This window comes from Equus caballus, chromosome 5 (assembly GCF_041296265.1).
Source record: "Equus caballus isolate H_3958 breed thoroughbred chromosome 5, TB-T2T, whole genome shotgun sequence".
NCBI classification, from domain to species: Eukaryota; Metazoa; Chordata; class Mammalia; order Perissodactyla; family Equidae; genus Equus; species Equus caballus.
In genome coordinates this window covers 74,888,279-74,915,245 of record NC_091688.1, presented here as the reverse complement: position 1 = coordinate 74,915,245, position 26,967 = coordinate 74,888,279, and the positions used below count along the sequence as shown (strand labels likewise).

At 37.3% G+C, this 26,967-nt stretch overlaps 1 long non-coding RNA gene across 1 annotated transcript; it reads right to left on the bottom strand.

Moving 5' to 3' along the window:
* Positions 1-15,569: 15,569 nt before the first annotated feature.
* On the bottom strand, positions 15,570-25,571 carry LOC138924122 (uncharacterized). The gene is made up of 2 exons (XR_011438813.1): positions 25,503-25,571; positions 15,570-22,348 (listed from the first exon to the last, which is right to left on the bottom strand). It is a non-coding gene; the product is annotated as an uncharacterized lncRNA (long non-coding RNA).
* Between the last annotated feature and the right edge of the window lie 1,396 nt (positions 25,572-26,967).

Sequence of the window (26,967 nt, the reverse complement as noted above, 5' to 3'; positions counted from 1 at the left end):
TTCATATGTTTATCTGCCATGTGTTCATCTTCTTTGATGAGATGTGTGTTCACATCTTTTGCCCATTTTTTACTTGGATTGCTTGTTTTCTTATTATTGAGTTTTAAGAGTTCTTGTATATTTTGGATGTAAGCCTTTATTATTTGTGTTTTGCAAATATTTTTCTTCTAGCCTGTATTTTCATTTTTATTCTTTTAACAATGTCTTTCACAGAGCATAAGTTTTTAATTTTAACGATGTACAACTTTAAATATTTTCTTTCATGTATTGCTTTTGGTGTTGTATCTAGAAAGTTATCACCAGGCCCAAGATCACTTAGATTTTCTCCCATGTTATTACCTAGAAGTTTTATAGTTTTACATTTACATTTAGATCTATGATCTCTTTTGAGTTAATTTTTTGAAAGAGTTAATGTCTGTGTCTACATTCATATTTTTTAATGTTGTTCCATTAAATGATGCCCAGTTTTTCCAGCAACATTTGTTGAAAAGACTATTCTTTCTCAATTGTATTGCTTTTGCTCCTTTTTCAAAGATCAGTTGACTATATTTGTGTAGGTCTATTTCTAACCTATTTATTCTGTTCCATTGATCTATTTGTCTATTCTTTTACCAACACATTATCTTGATTACTTTAACTTTATATTACTTATATATATATATACAGAGAAGGAGAGAGAGTAAGAGTCAGGTAGTGCCAATTGTGTTGGCTATTCTGGGCTTTTTTCCTTTCCATATAAACCTTAGAATCAGTTAACCCACAAAATAACTTGCTGAGATCATGTTGAATCTGTAGATCAAGTTGGGAAGAACTGATATCTTAACAATATTGAGTCCTCCTATCCATGAACATGGAATATCTCTGCATTTATTTAGATGTTTGATTTCTTTTATCAAAGTTTTGTAGTTTTTATTACATAACTCTGGAACATATTTTTTTAGATTTATACCTAAGTATTTTTTTTGTGGTAATATAATTGGTGTTGTATTTTGTATTTCAAAATCCAGTCATCCATTGCTGGCATATAGGAAAGCAATTACCTTTTGCATATTTACTTTTTATCCTGAAGTATTGCTCTAATCATTTGTTAGTTCAGGAGTATTTTTGTTGATTCTTTGGGATTTTCTACATAAACAATCATATCATCTGTGAACAAAGACAGCTTTGTTTCTTCCTTCCCAATCTGTATACCTTTTATTTCCTTTTCTCATCTATTGCATTAAATGAATGTCAAATAAGAGAGGTGAGAGAACTATCCTTGCCTTGTTCTTATTATTAGGAGAAAAATATCTTTTCTTACCATTAAGTATGATATTAGCTGTAGATTTCTTTGTAGATGTTCTTTATCAAGTTGAGGAAATTCCTCTATATTCCTAGTTTGCTAAGAGTTTTTATCATGAATGGGTGTTAAGTTTGTCAAATGCTTTTTCTGCATCTGTTGGTATGATTATATGATTTTTCTTCTTTAGCCTGTTGTTGTGATGGATTACACTAGCTGATTTAATTAATCTAGTTTTCACACATGGAGCTTTGATTTTCTCACCTGCTTTGGAAATTAATCCTTACTCTGTAGTCAATTATCTTTCACATTTGAATTTTAAATTGCTTTTCATGTGAATGAGTATATTTTATATCATTTTAGTGGGTACATAGTAATACACCATAATTTAAGCAGTACTTTATTATTGGATTTTTAGGACTTTTTTCCTAAATTTTATTTATTATTAACAATAATGAACTGAACATCTTTACACATTTTTATTTTTGCCATTGTGTGTTAATTTTCCTGAATACATTTATAATATATAATTTTTACACAAAGGATGGAAATAATTTTAAGTTTTGAGTCATATTGCCAGAAATTTTCTTCCAGAAATGATATTTGAATTTCAATCTCATGAGCTAAAGTCTTTTGTAAGGAATTAATTGAACATTCCAGTTATTTTTTCTAACCAAACTTCTCTGTCTATCTCCTAACCATATGGCCACTAACAAACACTTTAAGTATCTACTGTATGGACAGCAGTGTGGTAAATTCAAATTTGTATAAGATATAATCCTTGTCTTCCAATGGCTTACATTTTCTTGGAGAAGATATATACATACATAGCAAGGTATACCAACAAAGATACCCAGAGCTCTTTGAATGTAGAACTATTGTAATAATCAGAATATGACCATTTACTAAAGAAGTAGGGATGTCTAACATTGTTATGCAGAATATTGCACTCCTCTGGAAACAGCTTACTCCAAGTATTTACAAAGGGGATTCAGGAAAGCTGATCTTAGTGGCCTGTGTGAGACTGGTCCAGGGCCCTGAGACTCACCCCCAGTAGATGTGCAGTGGGGTTTTACATGGCAATAATGAAGGAAGAGGCAAAGACATGCCTGGTTTATACAATCAAACTTGTTGACATGAGTTCTAGGAGTTAGGAAAGGGTAAGATATCTACAGCCACAGTCATCTTAGGTAATGTGCAAAACTTAAGTTATAAAATGTATTCATTGAATTATGAATTAATACAAAGATTGTCAAAATAGAAGCATTTCTTTGCTAAATGATTTTGCTTGTGCGGTTTGTTATAAGCTTCTAATGATAACTAAATTTACCTGTAAACTGAAAATTGCATTGCATTAAACCTACAACTCCGTGAGTTAAATGTACTTCATTTATAACTGCTCAGTGAGCAAGGAAAGACCCAGGGGCATTTAGGAGGCAGAGAACCTGCCTTTCTCCTGGATGTCATAATAGTAACTGCAGTACAAAGAGTAAATGATAAATGAGACAATGATAGATGAATATGGTATGAATTATATTTAGAAACTCAAATATAAACACATCATATTATTTTGTGCCAGGATTTTTTTTTTTTTCCAGCCCAGAGAAGGAAGCCTATTCTTATAAAGCAAATTGAAGAAGAAAAATTGAAGACACTCACAAATGAATAAAAATGCGTGTGGAATTCAAATATGCAAATGACAACTATTCCTTTTGTACACACAGGAGATGGAAGCACAGAGTACATGATCACAGCTGGAATTCAGGCTGAGAGATCTTATACAATGTAATATTAGCAGCCACCTTCAGATCAGGCACACCCCAGCTGTTCACTTTACAGAACTACCTGCTCCTTTTCCTCTCCCTTCCTCTCCAGGAGCTTTCCTTACTTTTTAAAAAGGGCAGAAATGAAGCCAAAACCTTTTGTGTAAAGAATAAACACTACAAAACAGAAAGTAAACCCTAAGCAGTTATTTAAAAAAAATGATTTTGCTTTAATAATTAGAAATTCTTTCCCTCCAAACCACTACTACTTCAAAACACTTATTCTGCATTTCAAAGGCAGTCATTGTCTTCTGTGCATGCTGGAGCAGTTGATAGGAACCTAATGTTGTAGTGGATGAATAACAGGATAAAACTTTTGCATTGTTTAATCTCCACTCTTTTGTGCTTGATTTTTGCATTTTGTTTGAATAAATGTATATCTAATTATGCTGTCACATGAGTATTATGCTTTGCATAATTTACAAAAACTATCTAGTACAGAAAAATCCTTCCACTGCCTAACATATAATTGGTTTGTGACTACAAGCAAAATTATTTTTTCCATGGTGTAGTGAGGTGAATGATACCCTCCCAAAAGATATGTCCAGGTAGTAACTTCTAGATTTCTGAATATTAACATATATGGCAAAGGACGTGGTTAAGTTAAGGATCTTGAGAGGAGTTTATCCTGGATTATGCAGGTGCGTTCTAACTGCTACCACGTGTATCTTCATAAAGAGAGAGGCAGAAGGATTTTTGAAGAGAAGGAGGCAATGTGACCATGGAAGCAAAGATTAGAGTGATGTGGCTACAAGTCAAGAAGCTCTTGAAGCCACCAGAAGCTGGAAGAGGCAAGGAAGAGATTTTTCCCTAGAGCCATCGGAGGGAGTGTAATCTTGCTGACACATCGATTTTGGGTTTCTGGCCTCCAGAGCTAGGAGAGAATAAATTTCTGCTGTTTTAAGACACCCAGTTTGCGGTAATTTGTTAAAGCAGCCACCGGAAACTAAATCATTTGGATTTCTAAAAATAAATGCTATTAGTTAGCTAAAGTTTTGTGTCTTAGCCTGGATTCTCCAGAAAACAGTTCTTGAGGTAAGAATTAAAATGTGGATGCTTTTGTAGGACATACAAGCAGAGTAAGGAAAAAATGAAGTGGAGGAACGTGAAGCAATGTAATGTGATGTGTTACTATAGTGGCTACTGCTTATGACTGGATTGTAGGAGAGAAACTATGTGGCTCAGCAGTTGTATCAACCACATTTGGACTTCTCTGGAAAGCTGCAAGGAGGAACCTTGTAGTAGTTCATGGAAAGGTGAAAGGAAGGAAAAATTATCTGCCTGGCTCCATACTATCTCCTGTTTCCTATGGTCAAAGTTCCCTGACAACAACTCAGTTCTGAGACAAGTGAACCAGCCCCTCAGTGATGGCTCAGGAAACCAAATCCTGCACGATGGGATGTGGTATCTCACACATGTCGAGAAGCATACGCGCAAATCAACATAGATAGGCTTGGCATGTGGGGCACAAAAGCCATTCAGGCGGGAGGTTTCAATTTGGAGAGATGGTGGCCATGGGTGGCTGGTGGCCGTGGTGGAGGGACAGAGGAAGAAATCTGAGGAGCACACAAGGTTTGTGCCTGATCTCTCTCTGACACCTGGGACGAACCGCTGGAACTCATAATCATCACGGAAAGTGATAGAAACACCATTGTGATCTATTTGACGTTTAGATTGAGATTTGAGAAAGGTATATTTTAGGATGCTTTCCAGCATGAAAGGGCATTAAATAAAAATAAAGTCATTATTTGATAGAAGTCATCACTCAACATGCATTGTTTTCCCGTTTATTTTGTCTATCTAAATGTTACTGTGTTATTGTCAGTAAATGATGGTGGTGTGCCAATAAATGTTTAACAACTGGCTCTTTTCTGAAATGTGTGGATATCTATACATACGTGACTTTATAATAAATTTTACTTATATAGAGGATGCATAGCCCATAACTTACAAATAATAATTATATATACCCTTTATTATAAATTCCATCTAGCCAATTAATTCTCACAGAATGCTTTCTTTGATTTTTGCCAATTTTTGTAGAGTAGCCAATCTATGGTTGCAGTTGACGAATGAGCATAGTTCTGACATGAAATGTTAGTTGATATTTTCTTTTACATCAATGAGTAAGACAAAAAAGAAACAATGCAGACATACGTTGGAACTTCACTCATTTATCAATGACGAGTGACTTTTTCACTGAATGGGATAATAGCTTTCAAATATTGGAAGAGTATTTATTCAACTTTATTGTGCTATTCACAGCCTAATGGCTATAGATGCGGCACTCATTTAAGCTTAATCTTCCTTATTAGCATTTTCTCTATCATTTTCTAAGTCTAGACAATCAACACAACAATAAATCAAGCCATGGTTTGTAGTGTTTTCCAATTTTAGTGGTCTAAATACTCCCATTGTAGCTGATTTCAAGCTACCAACATGATGTCATTGCATGCGGAGTTCGTAGCACACTATTATGTAATATTTTCACTACAGAGATTCAACAGGCATAAATAAACCAGAGAACATATATAGTAAAATGTAATAAAATAATTAGGAAGTGATGAATTTTGAGTATTTCTAACAATTTTGATAAAATTTATTTAATTATATCTAGGTTATACATATGATTTATCTAAGTTTTTAATATTGTCTGTGCTTTACAACTAGCTTGTAAAATTCCAAAAGAATTTACAGTTGGCTCTTGCTGGCTGGTAAGAGCTGGTTCTGGTAGACTACTGGGGATGTCAATGAATTAAAGGAAAACTGCTAATGGCACCTCCCTGGGTGGTTGTGAGAATCAATTAAGAGATTTTAAGTGAAAATATTTTGACACATATAGAGGTGCTAAATAAATGCAATATATTCTTACTGAAAATAATGACCAAAAGGCCCAATTCAAGTATGCTAAGAAGCAACTATTTGGTTTTGGCTCTTCAGGAAAATAGGTATGGATCAAATTGAAATGAAAATTTGAATTCTACTTGTTCCATACACACAGAGAAAATTTGATGCCCAAAATTCCCCTTACTACTGAAAAACAGAATGTTAGGTGTTTTTAGGTTTCCTAAAAGTAATTGTAAGTTTTTGTTCACTAAGTTTACTAAGAGTGATCATTTATTATAGAATGGGCAGAAAAGGATGGGAAGATCAAATCATAGCTTTTGGTTTTGGTGACCTAAGTACGAAATCACATAGTTGTGTCACATCTTTGCTTACTTTTTAGTATCTATTTACCATTATTATGGTTAACAGTTGTAATAAATGCTCATATTTATACATATCTCTAACATGTTAAAACACTCCATTTACTTAATAGATATTGGTTGAACACTTACCAAGTATAGTGTGCTATTTCATTCAGCAATTACAATAACTTTTGTGGAATAGGCAGAAATTGTTAATGTCCTTTACAGCTGAGGAACCCAAGGCTCAAAGTGGCTATGTGATTCTCTCCAAAGTCAGAGCAGAACTTAGCAACAACCTTAGTCATCTGTCTCCTAATCCTGTTATTCTAATAGCTTCCATGTTATAACTGGAATTTAGTGTTGCAGTACGGTAGTTTGTGTTGAATTGCAGAGAGCTTTTAATGCCAACATGAAAATTTTCTTATTAACCTTAATTCGATTATTTTTCTGATTAGGAAACTATACCATATGCCCTGTAGAAAATTTTATAAATATAGAAGAAAACCATTAACAACAACAACCACAAACAAGTCAGCTTTTTTACCTTAATACCTTTATGTAATCCATCACTAACATTTAATGTTTCCTTTCACACACAAAACACATACACACATATATACATGTATGTTATATAATTGGCATTATCATAAATATCATTCATTTATATACTTTTTATATATATACATTTTATACACTTTTATTTAACCTGTATAAAACATTAACATTTTCTAATGTCACCACATATGCTTCAAAAATACTTTATATGTTGCATAATATTTCATTGTATAACTGTGACATAAATTAACTTAGCTGGATGTTAGGTTATTTCCAATGTTTCATTTTTATAAGTAATACCATAATGAAAATCTATACTAAAACTTTGCCAAAACTTTCAATTATTTCATACTATTTCTGGGAAAGAGATTTTAAGTTCACAGGGTGTGAAATTTTTAAAGGCCCTTGGTATCTATCTCCATTTTCTTTTCTGAGAGCTTGAACCAAGTTGCCCTCCCAGAAGTACTGTGTAGGAGTGTGCATGTCCTTCCACTTTTACTAACACTGAACATTCATTTTTTTAAATCTTGCTATTTGAAAAATAAAAGATATACTTTAGATTTAATTTGATTTTTTTGATTGCCAATAGGCATGACTTTTATATGATTATTCATCCTTTTATGTGTTTTCCAGTTATTGTTTCATTGCCTTTTCATTTTATTTCTTTTGAGGGTCTGTTGAGATATTTCAACTTTTCTCCCCTATTCTGAGACCTCTAGAAAAATTTTGAGCAGGGAGGTGATATATGATCAGATCTGTTTTCTTTTTCTACTGAACAGTGTAAAACATTTTGAACAAAACATATGGGGATAGTTTTAAGCATATTTACATAGTACTAATCTCGCATGTACTGCATTTCTCCCTTTTTAAATTAAATTAAATTAAATTTTTTAAGCTGCCAAGTGGCACAGACTGGCAATATACATACTCTTTAAGTTACACAACAGTCAAGCAGCTAAAGTCACGATTTATGTATGTGTGCCCAATTAGAAAAGAGGCTAGTGCCAAGATAATCACAAATTTGCCATAAACTAAAGTTTATTGCTGTCACATGAGAAGAGATATTGGAAGGACTTCTTTTATTTGTTCCAATTGTCCTAAAAGAAGAAAAAGATTACGAGAAACACATTTCAGATAAAGGTGCAGGTAACATTTATTGGATGTTGACCAGACATGTAAGCATTTCTAAATATTTCACATGTATTAAGTGATTTAATCTTTATAACAACTATGGGATTGCCCTCATCTTCAGCTCCATTTTATGGATTAGGAAATTCAGCTTAAAATTCAAGTGACTTTTCCAAGATGATTAGTAAGTAAGTGGCAGTGCTGAGATTTGATGGCAGGCCAATGGGATTCCAGAATTCATGTGTGTAACCTTCCCAGTTAGAAGTGGAATAAATAAATTCCATGTAACTACATTTATTAACATCTGCAGTATACTAAACACTGTACTCAAATTAGGGAGATAGAAGATAAATAAGGTATGGTTCCTGCCTTCTAAATGAAGGTCGCATGCTCATAAAGAGTGATAAACACTGTGACAAAGTCAGAGAATTCTCTGGAAGCACAAGAGATACTTCGCTCTGTCTCCTGGAGATATCTGAGCTGGGGCTTGAAGAATGAGTAGAAGTTAGCCAGGTGAAAAAAGAGGGAAGAACAAGCTGAGTAGATGGAACGGCTCAAGCAAAGGCATAGAGGCATAAAATAGCTCTAGCTATTCCCTTGAGGGTTTGGTGAAACTGTGAGATGTTTGGTCTTACTGGTACCCAAAATACAAGGTGTTCAGTGTTAGTAAAAGAGCCTATAGAGGTAGGTAACTAAGGGATGTTTAGTCAGCACCTCTCAAGTGTTAGCTTTGCGCTGAAAGCTGGCGATAATATCACTGAACAAATCAGAAAAGTTTTCTACACTAAAGAGGCATGTATCAGTTATACAATACATAGGCAATGGGCAAAATACAGATTGTGAAAGATGTTGGGCAGGAAGTAAATAGGAAATAGGGTGCTAGAGAGAGAATGACTGAGAATGAGTTTTAGTGAGGTGTCCAGGGAAGGACTGTCTAGGAATCAGTCATGTGAAGATTAGGAGAAGAACTTTCCAGGTAGAATCGATGGGAAGTATAAAAACCCTGAGGTAGGAGGGAACTTAATATGCTCTTGAAAGTGAAAGAAAGCTAAAGAGGCTACAGCATAGGGAGCTAGAAGTAAAGTGGCAGATGATAAGCTTGAGATGTAGGTGGAGTCAAATCCTGCAGCCTCTTGTAGTTCATGGGAGAGAGATTATGTTTTGTTCCATGCGCAAGAGAAAGGTATTAACAGGCTTTTAAATCAGGGTCATGGCATTGTGGGGGACTGGCATTGGCTGCCCCAAGATATGTCTCTTTGGCATGAGGATTATTTGGGGCTGGTTACTTTTAATAAACTGGGACAGGAAAGGAGGCTCTGAGGAGTGGAACTTGCTTGCTCTTTGTCAGGAGACATTTACATTTGTAAGAGAAATCTCCATCTATAAAGGTGCCTCCCTCTCTGTACCAGCAAGAAGAGGGGGATGACTTTATCTCTAGAAATTCTTAATCAATGCCAAAGGCAAGGACTTAAATCTGCATAATAATCTTATTCCTGTTTCTGGTAACCTCCTGTAACTGACTTCCCCCACCCCCAACATCCTCCTTTGTCTTTAGCTGGATATGATATTTAAGGTGGTGGCTTCAGCCATTTTGGGAGTTGCTCAGCTTGCCTGAGCCTCTCCCATGTATACATGTTATAAAGCTTTGTTTAATTTTCTCCTGCTATTCTGTCTGATGTGAATTTAATTCGTTCTCTGGCCAGATGAACCCAGAGAGGGTAGAGGAAATGTCTTCCTCCCCTACAGCATCATCTCATTTCTCACTCAGGCTGTTTTGGGTAGACTGAGTTAAGCAAGGCACAAGAAGAAGCTGGGAGATCCTCAAGGAGGTTCCACTCAGTGATGCAGCTGAGAGATGGTGAGAGATCCGATGCCATGGTAAGAACCTTGGGCTTTCTCCTGCAAGTGACAGAGACCCTTTGAAGAATGTTTTAGCTGGGGAGTCTTGTGGTGAAATTTCGGTTTAGATGTATCACTTTACTAAGGTTATGGACAACAGGGAAACAAAATCACTTGCGAGGAAAGCCTTTTTCAATATGTGTAAACGTAACTGTGAATCTATATGTGTGATTGTAAATATGTATATTCTTTTCCCAAATATAAATTTCTTCCTGGAAATACAGAAGACTCTCAAAAGAAATTGTAAACTGCTATATCCTCTGACTTCTTTCTCTCTTACATGAGGGTTCAGAACTCCACAGAGCACTTCCAAAATTCATTTTTGATCATTTCTAGAGCCAACATCTAGATTTCTACCTCTTCTAGAGAGGAGATGATGTTACTTCTGTAGGAGGAAAAACAGTGAGGGAGGGCTGTTATACATTTGTTCTCTTCCCTGTTAGTAGACAGTTGTCAGTGACTCTCTCTAGCACGGCTCATGAGGCCTTTGACAATCTGGTCACCATTATCTGTCATTTAGCAATTTGATTCCTAGAGCTGCCCTGTTATCCAGGGACTCCTATCCTTGATCCCTATTTTGAGGGCCCTACGTGTTTTCCGATCAGTCCTTGGAGATAGCACAAATGTAGCTATAATAAATAAACAATAAACTACTTCCATAATAAAGTGCTGTTTCCTAGAAGTTCTCAGCATTCTTCTTACTGCTTCTCTCCAGTTTGTAATTCTGGAAGCACTCACAAGAAATAGTGCTGTATTCACTACAGTTGTACTCAGAAGTAGAGGAACATATTGCAATGGTAAACAATTTACGTTACTCTTAAATTTGTTATATGTAGGTGTAGATGTAGCAAGTGTGAGGCATGCTACCAATTTTTTGCATTGGCAAATAGATAGACATGGAAACTAGAATTGTGAATAGTTTCATCTTTGTGAAAATATTTAATAAGATTTATTGTTAACATTCAAAATTATTTTTAAAGTTAAAATTAATTTTAATTAAAATACTAATTTTAATTAAGACTTTTAATTTGAATTAAGTATATTAATTAAAATATTTTTAAAAATCAAATAAAATTTTCAGCTTTATTTAAATCTTTTGATTAAAAATTTGATGTTCCCTAACTATGATTTGATTTTATTTTTCAATTTTAATAGATAATTTTTAATATTTTAAAAAGAAATGATTTGGAAAATTTATTAAATAATTTTGATTTTTGCATTGACTTTGTGCTCTTGATGAAAGTATATTTCATTTTTTTAGACATTGAAAACAATTGCACTTAATTTTGTAATTCTTTAAGTTATTACTGGAATACAAATATGTTAAAATCTTGTTTATAACATGGTGATTTTGCTGAATTGAAAGCAAGAAAACATCATGAAATAAATACGTAATAATTTATGAATTGTGTGCCTTTTTGCTCATCAAAACATTGCTGGTCCTTCCCCAGAAATGTTCAATAATAATTAAATTTAGCTGCCTTTTCTATTTTGCCAACTTTTTGTTACATAAAACCGTAGTTTTGCGTATATATTTCAATTTTATTTTTCTAAAGATATGTTTTCAAGGTAGGAGTTGGATTTTTTTATTTCACAGCTTTTTAAGCTTGATTTATAATTTTTAAATATTTAGACATATGCTCTAGGGGCCTCCATCTGTGCTCTTGCCTTAGGCCCTGCATATGTTAGTGGAGGGCGTGCTGATCCCCACACATCCCGCCACATGGAGGCCTCACAGCTGCCGGCACACCCTGTTCTCCTTTGCTCGACTCCCTCTTCCTCATCCCTCAAGGCTCAGCCCCAGCGTTGGTATTCTCTGATTCCTCTGTCTAGACTTACTCAGTCCCTCCTCAGGGTTCCCACTACACTTCCTCTGTTTCCCTGTGATTATCCATTTACACGAGTCCCCCTCTTCCTCTACCCTGAGCTCTTTGAGGCCAGGGATCCTCATTCATCTCTGTATTACTAGTGTTTGTCACAGAGCCCAGCCTGTAGCCTGTGCCTTCCATACCTGTCTGATGAGAAAATGAACACTCACCCTGACTCTCCATCTGCAGAGAAAAGCTGGTGTTGACACACTGCATTTTCTCGTGGGTGATGGGACACACAGGCACATGCTCGAATACACACACTCTCTCCCACATATATAAGTTTTTGGGAATCTGCTTCCCAAATCAAACAATGTTTTTGTGATATACATTTTAAATTTTGTGATACAAAAATTTTAAATGTATTTAAATATACATCCTTTAAATTTAAAGGATTATTTCCTTTGTAAGTCAAATGCAAACTTTCCTCTTCCTACTCTTCAAGTGGCAAATACAGAGTTGGCATTATCATCTATTCTTAAGGTTGAGTGACCCTACCTTCTTTTTTGCTACTTTTGTTATTATTATTATTATTATTATTATTTTAACAGCTTAAACATTTTTTTGTTTGCAACTCATCTTGTTAACACTAAAAAATAAAAATGTAAAAAGAAACAGTTTGCAATTTTGTTTAGATTTAATTCGAAGACATTTATTAAGAAAGAATCTTCAGATGTCAGTATTCCAGAACTTTTCTCTACACCAGTGAATCCTCAGACCACACCTACCTTGCTTCATGTCCCCGTGCTAAACAATTCTTTAACCAAGTTTACTTTCCTATTTCCATACCAAACAATACTGGGGTCAGGCAAACATGTTTAGCTATTTGCTCCAGGAAATACTTGCTCCTAGAAGGTAAGACTTGAACCAACTGGAAGAGATAACATCAAGACTAACAGCTTACTCATCAAACCCTGTTTTAAAACTCCTACCTCACTGTGCCCACCAATCCAAGTCTATTATATCAGAAAATCTGCAGAATCCTGATTAATATGCCTCCTTGCAAGACTTCTCTTAAAATCGTCCTATAAACCATATACACCTTATAAATAACCTTTTCAGACATCATCCTTCCCAGCCCAGACACTACTTAGCCTCTACCAAGGTGGTGGTCTTCTTTACTGTGTTACATTGAGCAAATTTAGCTTCACTTGATCAACGAGTTTTTCTGGCGGTCTTTTGGGGATTCAACAGTAGAAAATCCTTGAGAATCTACCAAATTATGGTGTCTCAAGACTCTGGAATTGGAATTGCATACTCCTAGGAGACTCCTTGAGTTTCCCATCTGGGGTCTCTCTGACTGTGATGGATAACAGTTTCCTCGGTGGGCCAAAGTTGTGATTTCTTTATGATCAGCTCCCAAGTGTCTTGAGGAAGAAGAAATCCTTGTTTAAGAATCCTTTGATTATCTGATTAGATTTGAAAAGTCTTTTTCTTGGAGGAAAGCCAACTTTTGACTAAAATTACTACTGTCTGTTCTCAACATTTTTGTTGAAAGTAAGAAGATGATCAAAGGAGGAGGATGGATGTAGGTCTGATACCTCCACCTCTTGAGGAGTTCAGACAGTCTTCTCACACAGGCTCCTTATAGGTCAAACTTTATCTTGGATTACTTGTTAAAGTATTATGAGATCTTTCCTCTGTCTTGTCTCGTTTACCCATGAGAGTCTGGTTCAAGGAAAGTTCTCTACTCCAAACCTTCCAACTGCATTTGAGATGACCAATGATTAGGTTGGGGGCTTCAATATGGACTGAATGTTTTTGTTTCCCCCAAATTCATATATTGAAGTCCTAACCTCCAATGTGACGGTATTTGGCGATACAGCCTTTATGAAGGTAGTTAAGGTTAAATGAGGTCATAAAGATGGAACCCTGGTCTAATAGGATTAGTGTCCTTATAAGAAGAGACAGAAGAGTTAGTCTCTCTCTCTGCCATGTGAAGACACAGTGAGAAGGTAGCCATCTGAAAGCCAAGAAGAGAGCTCTCACCAGAAACCAAATCAGCTGGCACCTTGATTGTGGACTTCCTTGCCTCCAGTATTGGGAGAAAACAAATTTCTGTTGTTTAAGTCATTCAGCCTACAGTATTTTATTATGGTGGCCTGAGCTGACTAATACAGGGGCCTAAGACACAAAGCACACAAGCAAGGTCTTCAGAAGATCATTGCTTTCGTGATGATGTCTCAGTCTAAGTTCATGCCCCACTGCAGTCAGAGAGACCTCAGGGGAGAATGCTATTCCAAGTCAAGGTCTTTGAGCTTCTGGATTTCAGCAGAACATTGGGAATTTTGTTTCCAAAATGTATTTTCACTATAATTCATTTATTTATCCATTTAAGCGGCATAATTACACCAAGGATAATTTAGAGTTACAGGGGTTATTCTGGTGAACTTTCAATTTGAAAGAAATTATTCATTTGAGAGGCAATTTAGAAAGGAAATGGTCTGCATTTTTTATTAGCATAAGAAAACTTCCAAAAGAAATCTAGTTTACAAAATTAATACTTTCAAAAGATTCCTTAGCCAAGGAAAATGAAAAAAGTAAAACTCATGAAACCGTTTCTCTTAGATTCTCCTGATCTGCAGTCTGAATATATTCCTTCATTCTTCCTCCTTCTTCCTAAGCTCCTACATTCCCCTTGCTCCTAGCCTTCTTCCTGACTCAGCTCCTTTCCCTTCTGGCCAACAGGAAACTCCTAAATTTCAAATGTTTCTTAAATTTAAACCCACTTCAGAATAGATTATGTTTTGTTGTGGTTGATTTTAAAAGATTTTATTTTTCCTTTTTCTCCCAAAGCCCCCAGTACGTAGTTGTGTATTTTTAGTTGTGGGTCCTTCTAGTTGTGGCATGTGGGATGCCGCCTCAGCATGGCCTGATGAGCGGTGCCATGTCCGCGCCCAGGATTCGAACTGGTGAAACACTGGGCCACCGCAGGGGAGCACGTGAACTTAACCACTCAGCCACGGGACCTGCCCCCTTGTTGTGGTTGATTTTAAACCCTGGTCTTTGAATTGAGAGCCATTGTTAACCACTCTCAAAAACCTACACACATAATAGAGACAAATTTACAAAGGAATATAGAGTTGTTTTACGATCCGATAATTTGGAAATCCCAGATTTATATCAATTGGTTCATTTGTTAATAGGAATCTCAAATGCAAAAACTTGGGTGGAAAAGTCAGAGTGGAAATATTCTGAGGCTGACCTAATATCAGAGATTAGAGAGGTTAGAAAAGCTGTAGATGTTGAGCAAGAGCTGTAAGAGGCCATCCTCAAAGTCTGTTCTTTGAAAATAGATTGCCCTATAATCTTGCTCCACAGGCAAAGAAAGGCTTAGTCTATGGGTGACTTGGGGAATAGGTTCTTTAACACCTTTAGACAGAATTCAGGAATAGATCCTGAAGCACATGTGACCCCTAACTCTTTGCTTTCTCTGAACAGCCTTAAGCCAGAGCCAAGGGATTTAACATGAAAGCAAAAACAGGAATGGGAAATAGCTCTGTGACTGGGTCTCCAGCTAGTCACTATACATCTTGAAATAGCCTTAAAACAAAATCAGAATAAGATCTAGAATAAATTGGTGATCTTACAGACAGATTGGATGTTTTCACTGCAATCACAAGAACTAGGGTAAGGAACTTATTGATAAAGACACCTGTAGACAATGTAAGCAGAACAATGAAAAATTGATTGAACTGTGATAGTCAAGAAACTGAAAGAAAGAATGAAAGTGGGTAGACAGGGCCAATACTTCCAAAGGGAAATTCAGTGTCCATTTTTCCGTTTTTACCCTCACATTCACATAGAGAAATTTCTGCAAACATTAAAGAACAGTCTGCCAAATTGTTTATTGATAACACAAGCTCTGCCACCATTACACTATGTTTCTCTTAGAGTCAAGAAGCTAACAATCTCTAGACAGACATTCCTTTATTTTAGTCTATAATCTTCACCCTCAACTTTTAATTGAATAACATTGTTTTCTTCCTCTGTGACATCACAACTGTGAAGTTAATAAGGAGTGGTCTAGTGGGCAAATGGAATTTTTAGACTAAATGTACTATTGTTGGCTTCTTTCTTGAAATTCTGAGGACTATCCTACTTATAATTAGATAATAGATAATAATAGACAATTTAGAGATTGATATATTGGTATTTTTTTGTTTTAAATGAAGTTTGAATTGAAAATCTTCTCAAGATATAGGACTCCTTGTGGTGAAAAAAAAAAAAAATTCTGCTTGTGTTGGCAAGATTATCAGCACCAAAGTCATCGAGGTTCAGAATGATTCATACAAATCTCTATCTAAGCGTGCACAATAGTTTAAAAGAAGAAATTAAGTAAGACTAAAATCAGTAGTTGAAAGACTACTAGAGAAAGGATTCACCTCACTTAATACCAGTCCTAGTGATAAACTTAAGAGGAAAGGCTATAAGTGCATTCAAGACTTCAAGACCATAAATAAAGTAACAAAGTAATCATTCCCTCTTCTCTTCCTTGTGGTATCAACCCCATTTGTTTTACTTTTTGGTGTCACTTGAGGCTACCTTTTTTATTGTTATTGATCTGTGTTCTGCCTTCTTTATTTCTTTTTTGAATTTTTAATTTTTTTATTGAGATATGATTGACATAGAACATTATATTAGTTTCAGGTATACAATGTAATGTTTCAATATTCATATATATTTTGAAATGATCACCACATTGTTCCTATCAAGCTAGTTGATACTTGCTCACCTTTTCCTGTATAGGCAAAAATACCCCTGGGCTTTTCCATTTCTGGCAAGGATGGAGTAGCCCCATTTGTCCCAGGTTCTCCTTACAACTAGAAAACCAAGGACATTACAAAACAAACAAATGTAGGAAGTCTCTGGAAGACGGAAAGCAGAAGGTGGACTGTCTAGAGACATCTCAACTTGAGAAATGACATGGCGACTGGTCACCTAGGTTTCCTTATTGCTCCCATATATCTCATACAGGAATTTCCAAAAACCTCCATCCCAGAATCACCAACAGGCACAGACAAAACAACTCAAAGAAAAGCCTGCTGCCCCTAGCCAGAGCACTGGGAAAAGGGTAGCCTAACAACAGAAAGCTTTTTGGCAATACCTGTCCTACACCAGAGAAACACAAAAAATGTCACATTCTTCCACTACAGTTTCAGTAGGACTGAGTAGAGAGCTGGTCTTCCATGCTGCCTTCCCACCCTGAGGATGCAAGTGGTGAAATTCAGATTCCCCTGCTGAGGATGTCAGCAGACCTAGGGGAAGCTAATCTATCCCTTTCCTGGTGGAAGTGGGTAGTGGTGTTCCAATTTCCCTGCCAGGGTAGTGTCAGAGGGACTGAGTAGGGAGCTGATCTCCATCCTCTGTCTGGCAGAAGCAGGCAGCGCTCTGATTTCCCCTCCAGGCAGTGCCAGTGGAGCCGAGAGTCCACTCCCCCCAAGAAGTGAGACATAAGCAAAGGTGCAAGGCAGGCTGGGCTAGTCACTATTAGGCTTCACCATCTACTGTCATTGTCAGCAGGACCCTGCAAGGAGCCGAGCCTCCACTGAGTCCTGGCATTCATGAGACTAAACAAGGAGGTGTGAACTGGGGCCAGTCTAATTAGTGCTCCACTTCCACCCGTGGTGTTACTGGGGCCCAGTGGGGCCCTAAACCTCTGCACCCACCTGGAGGCAATGAGACTGAACAGGCACTCTGGTTACTCATTCTCCCCCCAGGGTCAGTGGGTCCCAGTGGGGAGCTGAACCTCCACCCCCCTCTGGGATCAAGGAGACTGAAGGCAGCAGTGCACATGAAGTGGGATAGTCAGGACTCCTCCTCCAAGCCTTGCCCAGAGCTGAGCATCCACCCCTACCTGGATCAAGACAATGAGGGGATGGGAGGTGGGGCCAGTTGACATAAATGGATGTGGTTTTGTGTCAATAAGTTTTGCAGTGGTTTATTAAATAGCAACAGATAACTGAAGTAGAATTTGGGTCCTGGAAGAAGGATTCTGCTATAATAAATCCTAAAATATGTGGCATTGATTTTGTGAGTGAGTGGCAGGCAGAAGCCTGACAGTACTTAGGGAGGTTGCCAGTGAGGGCATGAAGGTATGAAGGTATTGGCAGCAGTTGTCACCTGCAGTAACATGGAAAGTAAGAAATGTACTTGACAAATTCCATGGCATGAGGAGGAGAGTTCCATATGGTACTGAAGGCACTGTGTGGCCTCTTCCAGCTGCTTGTAATAAAGTGTGAGAGGAGAGAGATGAATGAACTATTCCATTTTGAAGCAAGATTTAGAGGAAATGTAGAGGCTCCAAATGTTCTTTAAATCTAGCACATGGTTCTCAAAGTAAGAAATAGCTGTAGGGGAGGAAGACATTTACTCTACCCTCTCTGGGTTCTTCTGGCCGGAGAAAGAATTATATTCACATGAGACAGAATAACAGGAGAAAATTAAACAAAGCTTTACAACATGTATACATGGGAGAGGGTCAGGCAAACTGAGCAACTTGCCAAAATTGCTGAAGCCACCACCTTAAATATCATCTTCAGCTGATGACAAAGGAGGATGTTGGAGGTGGAGGGGGAGTCGATCATGGGAGATTACCACACAAGTACAGTAAACAAATACAGATTTAAATCCTTGCCTTTAGCATTGATTAAGAGTTTCTAGAGATAAGGTCAAAGTTCATCTGCCAATTCTTCCTGGTACAGAGAGGGAGACACCTTTACAGATGGAGATTTCCTTTACAATGTAAATGTCTCTTAACAAAGGGTAAGTAAATTCTACCCCTCAGAGCCTCCTTTCCTGGCTGCAGTTTATTAAAAGTAACCAGCCTAAAATAATCCTCATGCCAAAGAGACATATCTTGGGGTGGCCAATTCCCGTCCCCCACATAGCCTATGGCAAAGATCAATTTCAGGGTATTAGCAGGAGAAAATAAAGCCAAGAATATGGCTTCAGAACCTCTGAAACAGTTAGGTCAGCACATCAAAGACCCTTTCAACTAGACAAAATGTCTTCCAAGGATCATAAGTATATCTGCCTTGCATACCTTCTCCATTAAACAATAGGACTTCTAAGCATCTCAAGAGCATTGTTCTATAGCAGCTTCAAGAAGATACAGGGAGAGAAGAGCCTAGTCTGAAAAGATTTGTGGGTGTGCTTCTGTCTAATGGTATGGATTATAAATTGATTTGTAAGAAACCTGCAAAGTTGTAAAAATTATACAGCACTGGGTGGGTCAGGGTACGGCAGAGGCTCCCATGGCCCAGCCTGACCACCTCTACTGCTGAGGTCCTCATCACCTGCACCGTCCGCAAGCCCTGTCGCTGAGAGTCAGGGGCTGAGTGGAAGTGCCCAGTCTAGTGCTTCTCAACGGGGTGCACGGTCTCTTCTTTTATTATCTTGAAAAAAAAAATCCAAACCAAAAATCCAGTAAACGCTGACTCAGCTCTCTCTCTACTTGTGTGCAGTGACTGACTCTCATTTAGCTTGATTTACCCAATTTATTCATATCAATTAATTGGATAATGAGTCACCAGCAGTCTTCAGGTTTTGCAGAGCCATTATCCTCATTTCCTAAATTACCTCAAGGGAAATGATGTATGTAAACATTTGCTCAAATATTAGGATAGTACAACCATTTTTCAACACACATAAATTATTACTTTTTTCATTTCAACTCCCATCTCAAAATATGCAAAAATATTTTGTGAAATCCTTTCAGGACCTTTGTCTATTTGCAACTTCCCTTCCCCCATCCTTGACACTGTTTTGATGAGCTCTTTCAAAGATGCAAATCTGATTCCCTCACCCTCACTTCTAGGCTTAAAAGCCTTCACAGACCCCATTGTCTTCAGGATAGGATTCTAAATGTCCTCCACGCTGTGTGCCCTGCCCAGCTCTGTCTATCACTTAACACTCAATTTCAAACTTCTGGCATTTTGGGGACCTGCATTTTCTCCCCTCTCCTCCTGGCTGTTTCACAAATAGGTCCCATTGTTTGGATGGCTTTTCCCGTGCCTTCTCCTGGCAGTCTTCTCTTGAGCCCCACTTCTTCTTAGAAGCAGTTCCTGGTAACCTTTTCTTCTATCTTTCCTGGTGGTCTAGGTGTCCCTCTTCTGAGATCCCCTCTCAGAATTGCCACATTGTGTGACTATCATTGGCTTGGTGTGATATTGTGATTTATAAGATATATATGTATTTGGTCTTCATCTATGGTTCCTAGATCACAGCTCCCAAAACCTTTGGATAACAGCAATGGGAACATCTTTTCTTATAATATTTAGTTTCTTATCTTCAATTCCTGAAGCTTCGGGGCCATAAAGGTGAAATGGGCGTCTTGTTTATGGTAATGAAGGTGACTTTTGGACCCCACCCAAGGTGGGGGCTGGATGCCAGGAGAACCAGCCATGTGATCAGAGGATGGGAACTTTCAGTCCCAATAGGGAGGCCGAGGGTGTGGGTGGGGGTCTGAGGTGGAATCAATTGCCAATGGCCAGTGACTTGGTCAATCATGACTATGTAATGAAGCCTCTGTAAAAAGCCAAAAGGACAGCTTGTCAGACCTTTTTCGGAGTGCTTCTACATTGGGGAACCAGAAAACTTCCATGCCATGTGCCACCATGCCAGGCCCCAAGCTCCACGAAGACAGAAGCTCCTTTGATCAGGACTTCTTCATATGCTATGTGTGATATGCTATGTATCTCTTCATCTGGCTCTTGATTCATATTCTTTAATATCCTTTGCAATAAATCGGTAATCCAGTGAGTAAACAGGTATTCCTGAGTTCTTGTGAGAGACTCTAGCAAATTAATCCAACTCCAGGAGGGGGTCGTGGGAACCTCTATTTTACAGCTAGTGGGTCAGAAGGACAAGTAATAACCTGGCCTTGCAATTGGCATCCCGAGTTGGAGGGAGTTGTTGGAACCTCCAGGTTGTAACTCATGGGTCAGAAGCACAGGTAACAACCTGGGCTTGGGATTGGTGGCTGAAGTGGAGGGTGGTCTTGTGGGCCAGAGCCCTTTACCTGTGGAAGCTGATTCTATCTCCAGATAAATAGTGTCAAAATTGAGCTGAATTCTCAGACACCTTGCTGGGCATCTGAGAACTGCCTATTGATGTGGGGAAGCCTCTACACATTCCCCTTGGAATTGGATCCAGTAACCCTTTGCATTTAGTTTTCCCATCTTTCCTATTTAACAGGATGTTCTTGGACAGGACTGCCTTTCATGTGTGAATGCTCAGAGCTCTCACCAGTGCCAGACATATAGGGGGCTCTCAGTTTCTTTTGAATGAACAGAATGAATGATTCTAAAGAAGCATGTAGACTTTCACAAGTGATGTCCTATTACAGAGGGAAGGAAGCTGCCTGTCTCCCTAGTTTTGGGGAAACTTCTGTATCATCAAGCTTCAGATATTTCAAAGTCAGTGTTTTTAGGATGAAATAGCCCATTGGAGCCCAGAAAGCTGCAAGAAGTGACGGGCTTGTAAGAGAAAGACTGCCTTTTCAGGTGATCAGGTGAGATCACTGCTGGCTCGTGGTAACGGGGCACAGAAAGACTGTCCCTTTGTGTTTTGTTCATTAATTTAACAAATAATTTTTTGAGCACTGACTATGTGCCTGGTCCTGGGGATTCAATAATGAACAAGATATATGCTGTCTGTTCTCACCAAATTAAAATGGATCACAGGAGACAAACATTAAAGTAATTCACAAACAAATGATGACTGAATTCCAGTCAGTGGAGATAAAAGCTTTGAAGGAGATGTAGAGTGCTTTGAGAGGCTGCAGATTTTAGATTTTTGTAGAAACATTAGTGACATTTCTTCATTCCAAGAGAACATTTTATGCAATTTAACTTGATATGTGGAGGCAGTAAAAGCTTCCCCAAGAAAAACCTAGGAATTTAGGGATAGTGGGTGGGCAAAATGAATTCAGGAACAGCATGCACAGAAGCTCTGCAAGAGAGAAGGGAAAGAGGCCATTATCACCGGAATGTGGTGAGCAGGGAGAAGAGCACCTGAGATAAGGCTGGAGAGGGAGCCACAGGCTGGGTGATGTCCCTTGTAACCTCTCACTGAACGAGTCCTGAGCTTTTTGAGCTTTTGTTGTCTTTGCAACAAAATCTTGCAAATTTAATCCACAGAAGAAATAGAAAGCCTCTGAAGATCTTCGGCAGGCGAGTTCCAAAGTTACATCCATACTCATTTAAAAGTATCATTCTGTCTATTATGTGGAGAAGAGTTTGGAGTGGCGCAGCAGTGGATGTGGGCAAGTGGTGAGGCAGAATATTTATCTAGGCAGAATCTGTGAGCGTTGCTGTGATTGTTTGCCCATGGCAGGACATTCTGTCCTGGCTTCCTCAGTGATTTTCTATATGGTTCTTGGGCCAGAGGCAACTCAGTAGCTGAGTGCCAAGTACCAGAGCCCTGGGCGGAAGGGGATACATCTTACATGTTGCTCAAGACTGCATCCTTCCTGTTGCTCAAGGCTGCATCCTTCATCTTCCAGGCCCTGGTATTCACCAGAGAGGATATCACAGGAAGAAGGGCCACCTTGTTGAACTTAGTCACACATGAGCAGCCATTTGGAGATTCTAGAATTGATGGTATCTACAAGGAAAAGGTGTTAATAATCAAGTCAACGTCTACCTTGACAATTAGATGACTTAAATAGCCCACCTTACATTTAAGTAATTGTCTTGTGCTGCTGAAACCTTGAGGATTAAGTAGAAAGGGATATTATTGAATAACCTTAGATACTTATAAACTTCTAAAGGAGAGGAATATATGGTTTTTTATTATCTCCTGAATGGCCAGGTCCTGATTCATCTTTGTGTTTCCTAGCACCTGGAAATGCCAGGCACTTAGCAGTAAGTCCTCAATAAAATGCAAAGCCTTACAGCATAGTTAAGAGCTTGGGCTTTACTGGCAAATAAGTGTTCAAGTCCTGGGTCCACTACTTCTCAATGGTTTCTTGGCAAGTTAATTAACCGTTACAAGCTTCAGATTCTTTTATCAGCAAGATAATGATTAAATGTTAAATTTTTAGCTCATTGCCTAGCAAATATGAGGGACTCAATATATATTAGCTCTTATTATTAATGTTTATTGAATGCATGAAAGAATCTATGATGAATCAAACTATTTATGAAACGTGATAAAAAAAGCAAAATGTGCTAAATTTACAGGATCCTTATATTTAATAGGCTTTGCAATGTCTGCAGTTGTTTTGTTTCTGGGATAAGATTTGATGTGTTTTATGTACTAATTCCCACAATAATAGGTCTTTTTGTGGTAATCAAGATATAGCCTGGATGCAAACCCAAGCGTGTGTTGACTACCTTCCAAAGTCTAGCTGAGGAGCCCAACTTCTGCTGTTTGGATCCACTATGGAACATTGGTGTAGCCATGGCTTTGAGATAATGGTGTGATCTGATTTAACCTGGTCAATCAGGTAGGAAAGGCATTCGGCCAGCTTAGAGTGGGGTTGGGGGAGGAACTTAATGCGGCTAAGTGCACATCTGCCTGAAATGGTTTTTGGAAATATTTCAAAGTCAAATACAGATAGCCTTGCATAAGCTATTGTTATTTTCTACTTTGATGTGGATAGACTGGGTGATGCAGTGAAGCAATTTAACTCGGAGCTCTTGAAGAGAAGATGAGTCATTAAAATTTGTGATTATTGCATAATTCTCAGATCTGAATAATTTCTAAAGATGGATTTTGGTTAGAGCACCTGTGTACATTGTGTTATTAATGTTTCGTATCTCCTTCTCCATAGGTTTCTAAAACTACAAATTTTCAAATTTTACAAACTGAAGTAAATAAAATAAAATCACCTATACCTCATAATCTTAACATAACCCTAGCCAATGTGAGCATTTGGTATATTTCTTTTTTAAGTCATTTTATCCATCTACTCTTTTTATTTCCTTGTAGTCATTGTGCACATAAAAATTTATATCTTTCTTTTTATTTAGCATTTATTATAAACATTTCCTTACATTATTAGTTATCTTAAGCATCATTTTATTTTTCATTATAAAAACTTAATCCTATTAAATGCACATGGTGGAAAATAGTTTTCAATTAGAGTTATATCTTATAGGAGCTTAAGTTATAAGGCCAGCATACAGAACAAAAATTGGTTTTATATGAATTATTCTTAGGACTTAATATTTAAGATTGTAAAGTGAACATATGGAACACTAACTCTTCCTCAGTCAACATTTTTCTATGACCTTCCATTCTTCTCCAAGAATGTTGACAAAGTCATACCACTTATTTATCTGATTACAGAAATATTTTAAGTTATAGTCACAGAGAAAAACTTAAAAACATGCACACGTGTTTTCCACATTTCCCTCAAGTAATTGGTTATTTCGGGCATGACTGCATCTACTGCCAGAAGCAAAGGATCATCGAGAGATGGCTAGTAGAATTGTCAGCATTAAATCTCTCTTTCTCTTTTTGTCTCAGATATAGTTGATTTTACATGAGTTAAACTGAAGTACCATGCAACTCTGTCATTGAAAATACTGCTTACCTTTCGACCCTCTCTCCCTCCCCAAATCCCAGAGGTAACTACCTTTGAACATTTTTAATGTGTAAGCCTGTTGTTTAAAGCCCTAACATTCATTTCATAGATAATCAAGGGTTGAACAACTAATTGAACAACTTAGTATGCTTTTTGCAAAGTAGTTTTTTCACATGCAGTGAATGGGTTCCATAAAGAATAACAGTAATGACCATAATAATAATACACAGTTTTTGAGGACTTACGCATCAAGTTCTGGATAATCACTTTATGTGCATTATTTTGCATCATCTTCACAAAGACCTAATGAGGTAGACACTATTATGAGAGTTTAGTAACTTGCTCAACATCAAGGAGCTAATAACTGGTAGAGACGAGTCTACAATCCCAGGTCTGTATGACTTCCAAGAGCAATATGCTAACTGCTGCTATTAATATCACTGTACACAAATAATATGCTGATACCTCTGTTTCTTTTTTAAATTTTATTTGTTGTAATTGAGACATAATTGACATATAACATATTAGTTTTAAGTATACAACATAATTATTTGATATATGTATCTGTTGTGAAATGATTGCACAGAAAGTTTAGTTAACATCCATTACCACACATAGTTACAAATCTTTTTTTCTTGTGATGAGAACTTTTAAGACCTACTCTCTCAGAAACTTTCAAATATATAACACAATATTGTTAACTATAGTCACGATCCTGTACATTACATCCCCAGGATTTATTTATCTTATAACTGGAAATTTGTACCTTTGACCACCTTCACCCATTTTGTCTACGCCTGACCTCACATCTCTGGCAACTGCTAATCTGTTGTCTGTATGAATTTGTTTTATTTTTAGATTTCACATATAGGTAAGATCATACAGTATTTATCTTTCTCTGACTTACTTCACTTAGCATAATGCCCTCAAGGCCCATTCATGTATTGGTTCATCCGGTAGATGCCTCTATTTCTTGATTCATATTTTTTTCTATTTCTAGCTCCTTGCTGTTAAGTCTGAGAAATTGCTTATACTTCTAGGGGGACCAACTTGCCCAGGTTTGTCTGAGACTTTCTCTGCATCCCAGGAAACCCGTTGGTCTAGCGCAAACTGCCTCTTGGCACATGCGTTTTACGTTCTAAGTTATTTTACTAGTTCTTCTAAGTATTAACTTACAGTTACTATTAACTAACAGTTCTACTAAGATTTTAAAATATACTTACTTACCTATCTGTTCATAAACATTAGACATATTTCTTGCTTTCCGTTACGCAAAATGAGGAAGTTAGTTCTCACGCATCACCTTCCTCTTTCCTCTCCTTGCCCACTTGCAGACTGCTCCAGCTATGTGTCACACTTTCTGTTCTGTATTCCTACCCTTCAGTCTTCGTTGTCTAGAGGTTGATTGCAAAAATGGAAAACTTGTAAACAATATTTGTGAATTTGTGATTGTTCATTTTTGTCCGAGTAAGTTAGGACCCCTAGAAGAGGAAATGCCACTGTTGTCAAGCTGGAGCCACTTACAGGAGTTTGTTCCTTAAAGAAGTTTTTTCTCTTGAAGCATCAAAGTGAAGAAAAGGTCATTTTCTTTGCCAGTTAATTTTTCAATTCATGTTACCTTTCCATTTGTTTCATATTTGGAAAATTTTTGCTCAAATTTTTGTTTTCATTTTCTCTGGAATTTCTAATTGTCTTCTTTTGTTGGCCAAAGAAGCACATGCCTTTTTCAAGTTATTGCTAAGATCTTGAAGCTTTTTTTTTTTGAGAAAGATTAGCTCTGAGCTAATATCCCCAGCCAATCCTCCTCTTTTTGCTGAGGAAGATTGGCCCTGAAATAACATCCGTGCCCATCTTCCTCTATTTTATATGTGGGATGCCGCCTCCACATAGCTTGATAAGCAGTGCCTAGGTCTATGCCTGGGATCCCAACCGGTGAACCCCAGGCCGCTGAAGCAGAGCACACGAACTTAACCGCTATGCCACTGGGCCAGCCCCAGATCTTGCAGCTTTTTAAACAAACATCTGCTGAATGGAATCCTTTATATTCTTCATGAGGAGCTCATGGTCACAGATCACTGCCTTCCACTCCCAATCGTGTCGGTTGTGTTCTAGGGGCGCTGTGCAGCTCTCCTAGAATTGTTTTGACATTCTTCTGGATTTGTTCTGACTGTTTGTTTTCTTTTTACTTTGCATTTTGTCCCTATGGTTTTCTCTTTCTTTTCATTTTGCTAGAGCCTATCTTCAGTTAATATTTTAGAATATGTACATGGAGAGAAGACTCTCTTATTTCTTGACTAGCTGAAAAAAATTATTTTCACCCACCCCTTTAATTGATAGTTGAATGAGAATGAAATGTCAATTCAACAACATTTTCCTCCAGAACTGCAAAGACATTACTTCATCATTGCTGATAAGATCATAAATATAATCATTCCTTTCTAAATAGTTTTGTTTCTGCTGACTTCCCACCCCCTACCCTGATATTATTTTCATCTAATATAATTTTCCTGTTTGATCTCTAAAGATGTTTATATTTGCATATATTTAAATTGTCATTTTGCTTAAAGAGCTTGAAGATTTTATATATATATATATATATATATATATATATGTATGTACACACATGCACACATGCTCATACACGTATAATTCTTTTCTGTCAGCTAGCATAAAATGTTCAGTAAAGTTTCAG